The sequence below is a fragment of the Dermacentor silvarum genome, chromosome 10, assembly GCF_013339745.2.
Source record: "Dermacentor silvarum isolate Dsil-2018 chromosome 10, BIME_Dsil_1.4, whole genome shotgun sequence".
In the NCBI taxonomy this organism is placed as follows: domain Eukaryota; kingdom Metazoa; phylum Arthropoda; class Arachnida; order Ixodida; family Ixodidae; genus Dermacentor; species Dermacentor silvarum.
Window position 1 is genome coordinate 45995226 of NC_051163.1, and position 12166 is coordinate 46007391.

General features: G+C 46.7%; 1 non-coding gene across 1 annotated transcript; it reads right to left on the reverse strand.

Moving 5' to 3' along the window:
* Nucleotides 1–349: 349 nt before the first annotated feature.
* Trnas-gga (transfer RNA serine (anticodon GGA)) lies at nucleotides 350–424 on the reverse strand. Its single transcript has one exon. It is a non-coding gene; the product is annotated as a tRNA-Ser (tRNA).
* Nucleotides 425–12166: the final 11742 nt, after the last annotated feature.

Below are 12166 nucleotides of genomic sequence, written 5' to 3' on the forward strand. Positions count from 1 at the left end.
ACACGTCACAGCGCCAAAGAAGCGAAGTTGATATCTGCTGACGACACGGGGAGCTTTTACAGATCTTTTTATCTAGTTAGCGGCGATTTCAGCGACAGTAACGGTGTAGCCTCTGACGTCTCAAACCCATGGTGGCCAGTCAAAAGTCATAAGTCGGGAACACGCAGCCAATCTTTAAAATCAATTGTCAGCAAATCTAAATGGCTTGATGTAATAGTTCAGCGGAAATCCGCTAGGTGGAGATAAGTAATTAAAGAGAAACTGAGACTTCCACCCAAATGTAGCAATTCGCTACTATGGAAACCCAACTGGGTTCCTCGAAAGAAAGCCTCGCAGTTGAAGAAAAATTCGTCCTGGTCCGGGACTCGAACCCGGGACCACCGCCTTTCCGGGGCAGCCGCTCTACCATCTGAGCTAACCAGGCGGCTAGCAGATGGCAGGGCGAAGTCGAATTTGTCGACAACTCGAAGCAAAGACTAGTATATGATGTAATAGTTCAGCGGAAATCAACTGCGAGGCTTTCTTTCGAGGAACCCAGTTGGGTTTCCATAGTAGCGAATTGCTACATTTGGGTGGAAGTCTCAGTTTCTCTTTAATTACTTATCTCCACCTAGCGGATTTCCGCTGAACTATTACATCATATACTTGCCTTTGCTTCGAGTTGTCGGCAAATTCGACTTCGCCCTGCCATCTGCTAGCCGCCTGGTTAGCTCAGATGGTAGAGCTGCCCCGGAAAGGCGGTGGTCCCGGGTTCGAGTGCCGGACCAGGACGAATTTTTCTTCAACTGCGAGGCTTTCTTTCGAGGAACCCAGTTGGGTTTCCATAGTAGCGAATTGCTACATTTGGGTGGAAGTCTGAGTTTCTCTTTAATTACTTATCTCCACCTAGCGGATTTCCGCTGAACTATTACATCATATACTTGCCTTTGCTTCGAGTTGTCGACAAATTCGACTTCGCCCTGCCATCTGCTAGCCGCCTGGTTAGCTCAGATGGTAGCGCGGCTGCCCCGGAAAGGCGGTGGTCCCGGGTTCGAGTCCCGGACCAGGACGACTTTTTCTTCAACTGCGAGGCTTTCTTTCGAGGAACCCAGTTGGGTTTCCATAGTAGCGAATTGCTACATTTGGGTGGAAGTCTCAGTTTCTCTTTAATCTAAATGGCTTGCAGCCATATTATTTGGCACAGATAATCACAGTGAGAAAGAGAACGTATTTTCAAAATTTTAGTAAGATCAGTGTGCATAGAAAAATCGATGGAGTTGCCCTTTAGTTCTCATGTTCGTAATTCATTGGGTGTCTGTACAATGACTAAACAAACCATTCACACTAATAAACCTAAATTTATTGTACCGTATTCATTTATATTCCTTGCCACCAATCGTGCCACCGGAAAAACAAACAATCACTGATTTCCAAAAACGCTTGCGCATAGTAATAACAATCTGCAACAAACATATTCATGCACAACTGCCTCACTACGAGAGTGCCTACAGAACGTACGAACATACCCTAACAACTAGAATATAGATACAGCTTTTTCTCAAAATTAGAGCTGGTTTTTTTGGCTTGCGTCTCGACGACAATTTCTTTCTTTTAGATTGGCAGGCAGGTGGGAACGATCTAGATTTATGTATAGGTCTATGTATATTGAAGTGAAGTGTGTTTCGAAGAACTTAAAGCACGTAATATTCTGCCCTTTCCCGGAATCGCAGGAAAGATGCCTACGCGCGGGCCTTGGCGCAGACGTTATTTAGTAACTTGTCTGACGTTCTGCATCCCGCGCAACCAGCTGCGTGTTCTAAATCTTTGAAGTGCAAAGTGACAGGGCGGTTGTGACGAAAATATTTTCCGCCGATTGCGATACTCCCTAATGCGGAATTTTAGCGCAGCTCTGTACGCGTTTTCATTTCGCGATATATTGGCTGGCGCGGACAATTGCAAACAGAGCAAATTGTGGCACGACTGCCTCGCCAATCGTCACGCGTGAGCGCGATTCACAGCAGCCGCTGCAGACAGACCTCTTGTCAAGCAGCGCTTTCTTTCCATACGGACGACGCGCGCTACTCTGGCGCCATCTCGTAGCCGCCATCGCCGCAAAGCACGTCGTGCGCGGCACTCCTCCGCTTTCCGCCTCATGGTTCCGCTGCAACAACCTCCTCTCCCGCTTTCCACCTCGCGCGCTCCCTTCGCTATCGCTGTCTTTCATCCGCGCCCCGCGTTCGCTCTCATTCCCTTGCTGTGCTCGTTCGCGCGGGAATGAGGACGGCGAAAAACGACACCGACGCTAGCCGCAGGAACGGGCGCCTAAGAGCTCAAGAAACGTGTCACGATGAGGACAGAAAAATACAGAGCGTACGAGAGAATAACCAAATTTTTACAAATAACCTGAAGGCGTGCGTGTGGGGAAGCTCGTGACTGGGTGTTACCCCTTGCGTACCCTCGGTAACCTCCGCGCTTTTTCTCAGGTGTGAGCCCGTCGGTCACAGCCGTCGGCACGAAGGCCGCCAATGCGGACACTGGTCGGGTTTCCTTTACTCATTTTACATGAAAACGTTTAACTGAATACGTTTACTCACGCTGTTACACACCTCAGAGACACCGCGACCAGCCAGCATTCGCGCCACCTCAATTGAGAAAACAAGGAGGAGCAAAACATTTGAGGAGAGCGTATCGTAGCCGACCAACTTTACGAGCGCGTTCCTCCTGAGTGGCAGGAACGGCCCCCTTTTCTTCTACAGGTTCTGATATAAAGATACATTTTAACGATACTAAAATAAAAGGCCGTCGCCGTTTTATGTGCGTCACGTCTATTTAAAAGTAACACTTTCATTTTGTCTGAATAAAGCATTCCGGCAGAAGCCATTTAAGAGCGGCACACACCCAGCGGCGCATGCGCAGGGACACAAGTTGACGTCAAAGAGGTAAATTGATGAGTGGCACATAGTCAAGGACATAAGTTGGCATGTGAGAGCATGTAAGTTGGCAGGTAAGGGCATAAGGGGATGTAAGAGGCGCATACCCAGCCTCATGTACCCAGTGAGCAAAGTTGGACCGCCGGTTGGTTTCGATCCCGGTTTCCTCAGCATAGCAGCCTGATGCTCTACCCACTTGATCATGGACTCCAGCTTTGGCGTGTCCTTTCTTCCTTTTTCCTTCTTTCTGGAGTTTTGCGTGCCAAAAGCAGTTGTGATTTTGAGGCACGCCGTAGTGGAGGGCTCCTGATTAATTTTGACCACCTGGGGTTCTTTAACTTGCACTACAACAAAAGCGATCAGCGTCCATGAGTACAGTGTCTAGGTGCGCGGAGGGTTTACCTCTTCGTATGCACTGTGTTTTCGCCGCTTAGTTCGCGTTGAAGCGAGATGCAGCACGAGGGTCAATTCGCTCGCTGCTGCGGCCGCGCTTCCTCACGCCAGCGCAAACAAACACATCTCGTCGAATGAGATGTGTTTGCTTGCCTGTGCGCGCCTGACACCATGCTTGCTAAATTAGTTAGTATAGCTAATTACTTGCTGTAGTTATCGATGCTTCGTCTTTCAAGGGTGAAACTGTGAATTCTTTTTTTTTCTTTCGCTCATTCCGTTTATAATTCAACATTGACCTCTAGAAGCCACAAAGTGCGTGGTTTCCGGAGTACACGAGGAGGTTTTTGGCGCCGAACGGGCCCCCTTCGAAATGGTACCAACGGCACGGACGGTGTTTCAACTTGTGTCCTGGCGAGCTAGCTGCTTTGTGGTTCGAATCAAAGCTAGATGGCGTGGAAACTTCTCGCTAGCACCCAGAACTGCGTTGCGTGCCGTGGCCCAAGCACGACGGGTTGTGTAGCGAGGCATGGTAGGCTTACTGTTTGCCGACAAATTCGCTTGTGTAAAGACGATTTTACATTTGAATCATGGACGCCGCCATCTTGGGCTGTTACACAAACAATTTCTAAGTTTTATGAGAAGTGAATTGACTTAACATGGTCATGAGACGCTGAATGCACTTATACAACTATTTTCATGCGCGCAAATCGACAGTAGTAACGTACACTTCGATGTTAAAGACCGAAAACAGCAGCGTTAACAGCCCAATATGGCGGCATTTAAACGCTTCCGAAAAATACTTTATAGATTTGCGCGTATTGTCGCTGCTGCCCGAGCGGCGGTACGTGTGCGTGTGCGCGCCAGCGAATACCGATTGGCGCCTGCCGAAGTTGGCGGGATATATCGTTGCTTTTAAGCGCATGGAAATTTAATAGTGTAAGTGTAAGGTCATGGTAGCCTCTGTTGAGCAATTAGATTTTAGACGTTGGTAGGCTTTTACTAAATTTACATTTAATAAAGAAATGTCGATCTATCTCGCGATGACTGTCACCTGTAATGCGCTAGCCTTGAATATATATAGCAACACAACGTAATGCCACAATAAAAAAGCCGCTAGATCCCACGCCCTGTGGGAATCGATGTTATGCGAAGCAGTGTGTGGGGAGCCTACAAAGTTGACGAAATGACCATAAGAGCCCCAAGACGTAGACGGCTCTTTCATGACCTACATGACACGCATGTCGTGAGTCCTAAGGAGTCCCTTTAGCTATACACCTTTACGGGAAAGCTTTAGTCATGCTCATGACTATGACTTCGACCATTACCCTTTAGCCTTTTCCTTCACTTGGTAGCACATCCGAACACATTCCATTGTATTTTAAGTGTGAATCTTTTTTCGTTGAGTCATTCTCATTTTTGCTGAGTCATGGTAATAACTATGACTTCTACCGCAATCCGTTAGTGTTTCCTTCACTTAGTGCCCACGTCCGAACCCATTTCAGTGGTTTTTGACTAATTATATTTGATTGACTATTTGACCATGATTTGACCATGATTGACTATTTTATTATTAATAATTGAGTATTAATCACCGAGAGAGGAAGGCCCATACACAATAGGGGCTGTCACAATGATTGAGCGCGTCTGTGTCGTCTTCATTAGTCTTCTAGCATTAGACGTCTTCTGATGTTTGCTGGATAGCAATGACGCGTCGTCTTGTTTTTCAAGAACAGCGTGATACCTACTCACTGGGCGGCCGAAATTTAAGTTAAAGAAAACAAATGTGAGCAGCTTGCACTGGTGGTGCAAGGCTGGAGATAAACAGCGGATCTGATGATCGACCTAGCTTCATTCAGGTTTTACAAGACTTGGCTAAGTTTTAATAGGAAATGCTTAGTGCTACTACAGGCACGGTATTCCGAGTCGGCTCGCCGCCGACGCGCAGATTGTCGCTTGGCCACGCGACGCGCTTCATGTTGAGCGGCTTCTTCTTCGGGTGTCGTCCCATGTCAAGGCTACATGTACATACTCGCCACAGAGTCAACGAGAGTTCTCCCGCCGTCGCGGCGGCTTCGAGCTTTATCTCCCCGGTGACGTCACGGCCAAGCTGTGCCTCCACACTTGCCGGGGCGTGGCTGGTCGAAACCTGCCGAGTCGCCGCCAGAAGCGCCGCCTTTCTGCTAACGCTCCACGGCAGAACCAAAGGCTAAACAGCTCCGATGTTAAAATACAATGAATGCAGCAGTAAGAAGCTAACGGGTTGTTTTAGTAGAGAGTAGCGGCGAAGTCTCAATAGACAAGGAAGGAAGAAAAGTCCAGTCTTTCTACTTCACCACCAGCAGGCGCCACTTCCACAAACGAATACTACTCGCCTTTCTTTTGCTTCCAGAAAGGGAAAAGCCCACGCGCATCTGCGAGTTTTTATTTAAAAAAAGCAAAAAAAAAAAGAAAATCACGAAACAGCTTAAGGGTTCTTATGCATTACATTTCGCCAGACATTGCCTCACTGCATCGCATTACGGGTGGAGCTGTAACGTATTCGTTGCATGAGATGAAGATCCACGTGTGCAGGGTCTTGCGCTGCCTGACATCCACGGTTTCAAGTTGATAGCCTTCGCCAACGACATTACATTGTACGTCGCTGTTGAAGATAGTATTTGTTTGTTTGTTTGCCTCCAAGTTTGGCCATATCTTGTATGGGCGATTGGCCAAGAATCTGGCGAGTTACGAAAATAATTATTCGAGTCTAAAAAGAAGCGCTATTGAGAACTATTGAATAGATAAAACGAATAAAGTGAGATAATAATCTAAGAATATAGCGAGGACATCGGCCTGATTCAAATATAAACATCCCAGCAGCTGCACCAACGTTACTATGACAATGCCTAAGAGGCTCCCAAAATAGAATATCGGGAATGGTTAGATTCAATCCAGCCCCATAAAATTGTCCTACTAAAGTATGTTTTCTTGACGATGAAAAACGGTGACATGACATCGTCACCACAGTATGAGCACAAGGAGGTGGGCGCCAGATCAGATCGATACAGATAATGTTTAACGTAGGTGTTCGACATAGGAATTCAGTAAAACAAACTTCAACTTTTCTAGTACGGCAGAAGCTTTTTCGCCAAGGAAATAGGAGGTTTCGATAATCAATTCAATTTATTAATAATAGGTTCTAAGGGTCTTGCATTACTGCACGTCTCCTGAACCTAGCAGCAGTTATAAAAGGTGATAGAGGAAGGATCAGGAGAATTGGACCATTAATGGCCGCTCTTGCCAAGCTGTCTGCTAATTCATTCATAAGTAATCATTTGTGACCAGGAACCCATACCAATCTAATCATTGTTAAGTGACTGGATATTAGTAAATAATATGTACGCGAAACATGTGAGCCGCTATTTGCAGTGAGCGCTGAACGTGAAGATTAAGGATCCGTTACTATAAACAACTTCCGAGACTGATGAGTTCAAATGAAGATAGTTCGGCACACGGTTGTCTTTTCTTTGCCGAGTATGGTGACATCTCGGGCGCAGCTCTCAATTTCTCAAAATACCGATATTTTTTCATTGGCTCATTGATTTTCTAGACTAGGTCCACTTTTTCTTGTACAACGAGACGCACCTCTACGTAAGGTAGGTTCTCTTTATAATCATTATGGCATTTCCGTTTCTGTGTGGTTGGTGATTATCGAATGTATAACCGAAAAAAATTAATTTGCGCGATAATTTTGCTTACCGCTTCTTCAGCGGAGATAGCTCGAACAACAGAGCATCTTAACCGTCGCGTTGCCCCAGCGGTTATGTTGTTGCGCTGGTAAGCGCGAGGTCGCAGGATGAAAACTCAGCCGCATTATGATGGGGACGAAATGCAAAAACGCCCGTGTCTCTTGCATTGGGGGCACGTTAAAGAACCCCAGGTGGTACAAGTTAATCCGAAGTTCCCCGACTACAGCGTGCTTCATAATCAGATGGTGGTTTTAGGCACGTAAAACCCCAGAATCTCTACAGACCGTATTCTGTAGTCGTACTTGTTATCTTTGCCATCCGGTTGAACCCCATTAGGCAGTGTGAGATCACTGCGATCCCTTCTGTGCTCTTTTTTTCTGGGGAGTTGGCACGGACTATAGGTCTGCCGTACCGCATTAAAACCGCCGCTTTGCAAGGAATGCTTCACTTCCTCTTCTGCCACTTCCCCATGTATCACGGGGAGAGCTAACGGCATCTATTCTACCTGGCCGTCTACGTGACTATTCTAGCCTCGGGTAAGGTGTGCTTCTCACTGGTGACTACACGAAGGGGTGGGCGTCAGAAATCCGGTCTGCAGTCAGCAGCGTGTCCGAAATACTTCCTTAAGGGAGACAAATAAACCCTTTCTCAGACAACGTGTTGTTGCCCGGGTCTCCCGATTGGCCATGCATCCAAGATTTCACAGCCTTAGAATTAATCATTACGTTTCCTCTGGCCGTTCTTTATGGGGCCGCATCGCACGGTTTCTCGTTGTTGGTGCCGCCTATGACGTCACCGCTGCGAGGCCATTGCCACAGCAGGCAGTCGTCACCACGCTCTTTTTTCTATCCTAGAGCGGTTGCGTTCTGAGTTCCCGTTTTTTTTTTCTTCTTTCGAGGAAGCTGTTTGACCTCGGCAAAAAGGGATTACCCTAGTGGCCTTGTTTGGGGAGAGGGAGCGCCGGGCAGCCGCCACCTATGAGACTGCGAAGGCGTCCTGCGAGTTTTTAGCCTTTTAGAAGTTTTAATTATTTTTAGTGATTCGTGACTGGAAGTTTACATACTGCTGAACATTCGGCAACGCCTTTTACTGCCTTCCTAAAGCTGGAGAAGAAGTTGGCATAAGACACTGCTGCGCGCAGGGCCTCGACAATGAAAAGCTAAATGATAGGCGCGTACATTTAACATATGTTCACTTGGCGAACTGTCGTCTATGATTTATCGTTAGACGCACCATCTATGAACTTCACGTGAGCACGTTATTGAAATCCTATGCTGTCGAAACTTAAAAATGACAGGTAAACTATTCGGTCGCGCACTTGTCGAAGAGAAAAATGTGTGAGGGAGGTGGTCTTTTGCAAATTTCTGTGGCCTAAACCCTACAGAGCACTGATTTCTCAATGCCCTGTGTAAATATTGAGCACTTTAGGGAGCCGATCTCATTTTCCATTCACTTGGGTTTAATATATAGCTACTGGGTAAATTATATTTGTGCGCACGAATGTCTCCCAATACCGGGTATGTTCATCGTAGGCTTACAATTGGCTTCCTTGAGACTGAGCACCACTACAAGCATTACGAGGCCAATATCGATGGTGACGGCCCGTTGGCGGCCAATCCAGAATGCACCTTAAGAGGTGTACGAAACGGCGATGCCCGGAAGATGCCCTTGTGGAGAAAAACATTATCAGGTCAGTACCCAAATCGTGCATCGCGTGTCAGTCACAATTACCATTCAATTCTAGGCAATTGTCGGCCTTTGTAGCATAGGCTTTGCCTTATAAATGTATGTTAAAACAACGCGCATTCGCAGGCTTAACGTAACTATCCACCAATAGCTGATGTGATAATCCTTATTGGCAAACGTCATTTGATAAACATAGGTGGGAGGGGAATAAAGTGGCCGCTTGAACTGTCATTAGCTTCTGCATTGAGACAAGGTGAAAAGTTTTTGTCCAAATGACTGGACGCCACATGTATTCACTGACAATACGAACGTATTAGTCTACAAGATCTCCCGAAGAACGAAAGAAGCATAAGTCATCAAGTGTAACGGTTATGCAATGACTAGTGACGACAGATTGTACTAGTTGCAGCAGAAAACACCGCGATGTGATGGTGTGGTGATAGGTGGCGTCACAAACTCGACCGGCTTTACTACTGCGGACTCGCGAATCCGATGTTGCTAGGCGTATTCAGACGTGACCTACTCGAACGTAACAAGAAATTTAAGCACGTACGAGAACAAAGGAACAATACAAGTAGTTATCGGTAAGTGATGAATTTCGTAACCTTGCAAGCACCTTTGCGTCTAGCGACTACAGTTCGAACATTGTCACTATTTTGTGATCTGTGTGTAAAAGATAGAGCTAAGCGGTGGTACGAGGCCCACAGAAACCGCACAACATAACACTATCATTGGCTAACATGACTGACAACTACAGTGAATCAGGATGAGCAATATTTGCGAAAGCTTCACACATGATCTGCTCGATACATAGTAAGTTCGCAGAGTAGATTTTCAAGCATTCCCTGACGCCAAGCCAAAAAACGAAAAGAAAAAAGGAATACGTTGGCAAACATTATTTCGGCACACACATACACTTGCACAGATTCCTGTTATTCAGAAGGAGCCCAGAATTGACTCTGAGAACGAAAAATGCTGTTCTCAACATGGCAAACTTGCTGGAACTCTTGATGCGGGTTCAAGGCAAGAGTTATCACAGCTATATATCCACCAACAGAATGACACACTGTTCCCTACGAAAGGGAACGAGTCTACCTGCAACGATCTCTGAAGAAACGGTGACTTTTGTGCAGGGGAAATTCTTCCGGGATAGCGTTACGACGACGCGATTGAGAGCTCGAGGATTTCGGGTTTCAGCCTCACGCACATTCACTTGTATTTTACACTGCGCTGAAGCATTATGAAGTAACTACGTCCCACGCAGAAGGGGAGGGGGGGGGGGGGACCAAAGGAAGACGACGTCAGCCGCAGCATACAGATGACAGGCCACCAGCAGACGAAACGCTCTGCTGATTCGCGTGGAAGCGAGTGCGCAGGGGAAACTCGAATGATGATCCGTAGCGTGAGGTAGGGAAGAACGAACGGGATGCTGAGGGAAACCGGGAAAGGGATAGGGAGATGAAAGAACGAGAGAGGAAAAGAAAGCTGCGTCCGCGCATGCGCACTCCGGGAGAAATGCGATGATCGAGCCATGGGCATAGTACGGGTGGCAGAGAGAACGATGGGGGACGTTCGTCGGGAAAGAAAGGAGCGCACGCGCGCGCAAATTGAGGCGTCCCTGCGTAGACGGGGATTAGGAATGCTGGCCGAGGGAGGGAGGCGGTCGACTGCTGGTGCGGGGAAGTGTTTCTCAGGGACACGTCGTTAGACCCTCCTATGGCAGATGAGGAAAGTTGCCCTGCACCTGATGCGATGCAGAGTAAAACCGTTCCTCCTTCTTCTCTCTTTTATTCTCGCCTCGTTGTCTTCGTATACATTTTCTTCGTACATAGAAACAAAACGACAGGCATCGAAGAAAAAAATTCAGTCTTTTCCGTTGAATACTGCCGCCACGAACTGTTGGGTGCTCGCTTTGAAAGAAGAAACTGCCTGAAGATCCTCACTTCTGGCAGTTACTTACGACCAGGATCCTAACTTTCGCGTTGGGCCTTGGAAGGAGGCGTCTGTTTTAAGAAGAAATGTAGTAAACAAGTTATTTTTGAGTTGGCGACTATAGAACAAAGAAATTTTCATGGTACTAACGGTGCAAATTTGCTCATCACCGTAGAACATCAAAACAAGAATAACAATGAACGCAGGGCAAGGTGATGCCAACAACTCCGACATTCCGACAACAGCTCGGCAACACCAGTCGTATTCGCTGTTTGAATATTGTTGGTATAAAGTACTTTCACTAAATGAAATTAACGCTGTTGATCGGTGCCACAACGTTTTCAAGTAATGCTTGATTACTTCGGCACTTTAGTGTTGACTGAATCAAAATAACAACAGGTCTCCGTTCATTCACGTGCTGCAAATTCCAGTAAGAAATAAGAAAGCCACGGTGCCGAATTAGCCCTTAGTAAAACGCGCGCCAGCCCCGGAAAATAAATAATTAAATTCTGGAGTTTTACGTGCCAAAACCATGAACTGATTATGAGGCACGCTGAAGTGGGGTATTCCGGGTTAATTTAGACTACGTTGCATGGGTTCTTTAACGTGCACCTAATGCACAGTACACGGGTGTTTTTGTATTTTGCCCCCATCGAAATGCGGCCGTTGCGACCGGGATCCGATCCCGCGATCACGTGCTTAGTAGCGCAACGCCGTAGCAGCTAAGTCACCACGGCGGGTTGTGAGCCCAGGAGAATCCCGCAAAGAGAACACGTGGATAGTTAATCTTCGTAGTTTATTTTCGGTGGTTTTACAAAGCCGACAGCATTGAAATCTCTGAGTGAGATTCGAGTGTCTCTACAATGCAGTTTCGGTAGTTTGTGCGTGTGTGTGAGAGAGAGAGAGGAACGGTGTGAGTACCGAATGCTTTATCTTAGTGCACGACATGTTGCTACAGGCACATCCAGCAGCAATATTGGTGTGAACAGCTAACATGGTTTTAGTGGAACCACTGCTCAAGATCTGCGATTTTGAATCTTGCATGTTAGGATGTAACACGTAGCTTTTCTGTAAATGTTTAGGCATGGTAATTCGGGTCATGTGTATTTAGCTGCTATGGACTATTAAATAAAAACTAATTCGTTTCTTTTTGGTATTCGTCAATTAAGGGGTCACATGTTTTCTTATTTTATTTGAACACCTTGACCAGCTTGTTTAGTTGACATAATTTATAAGCAACGTCAATCACTGCGCATACAACTAGAAAAAGAAGGGTTTCTTGTTACGCGTGTGTTTCGAGTTCATTCGTCGAAGCTCATCTTAAATGACGCGCCCCAAAACGCATTACCCCTGCAGGCACGAGCAAAGGTGACTCGAAGTGCAAGACTAGCTGGAGCATACTCGGCAACCCCACTCACAAGTCCCGCTCGATGCAGCGATAGTCTGGCAGTGTAATTCGCTTTGCAGCAAGTGTAAGACCAAAGTTCTAATAAACCCTGCCGAACGCTTGCGCCGAAA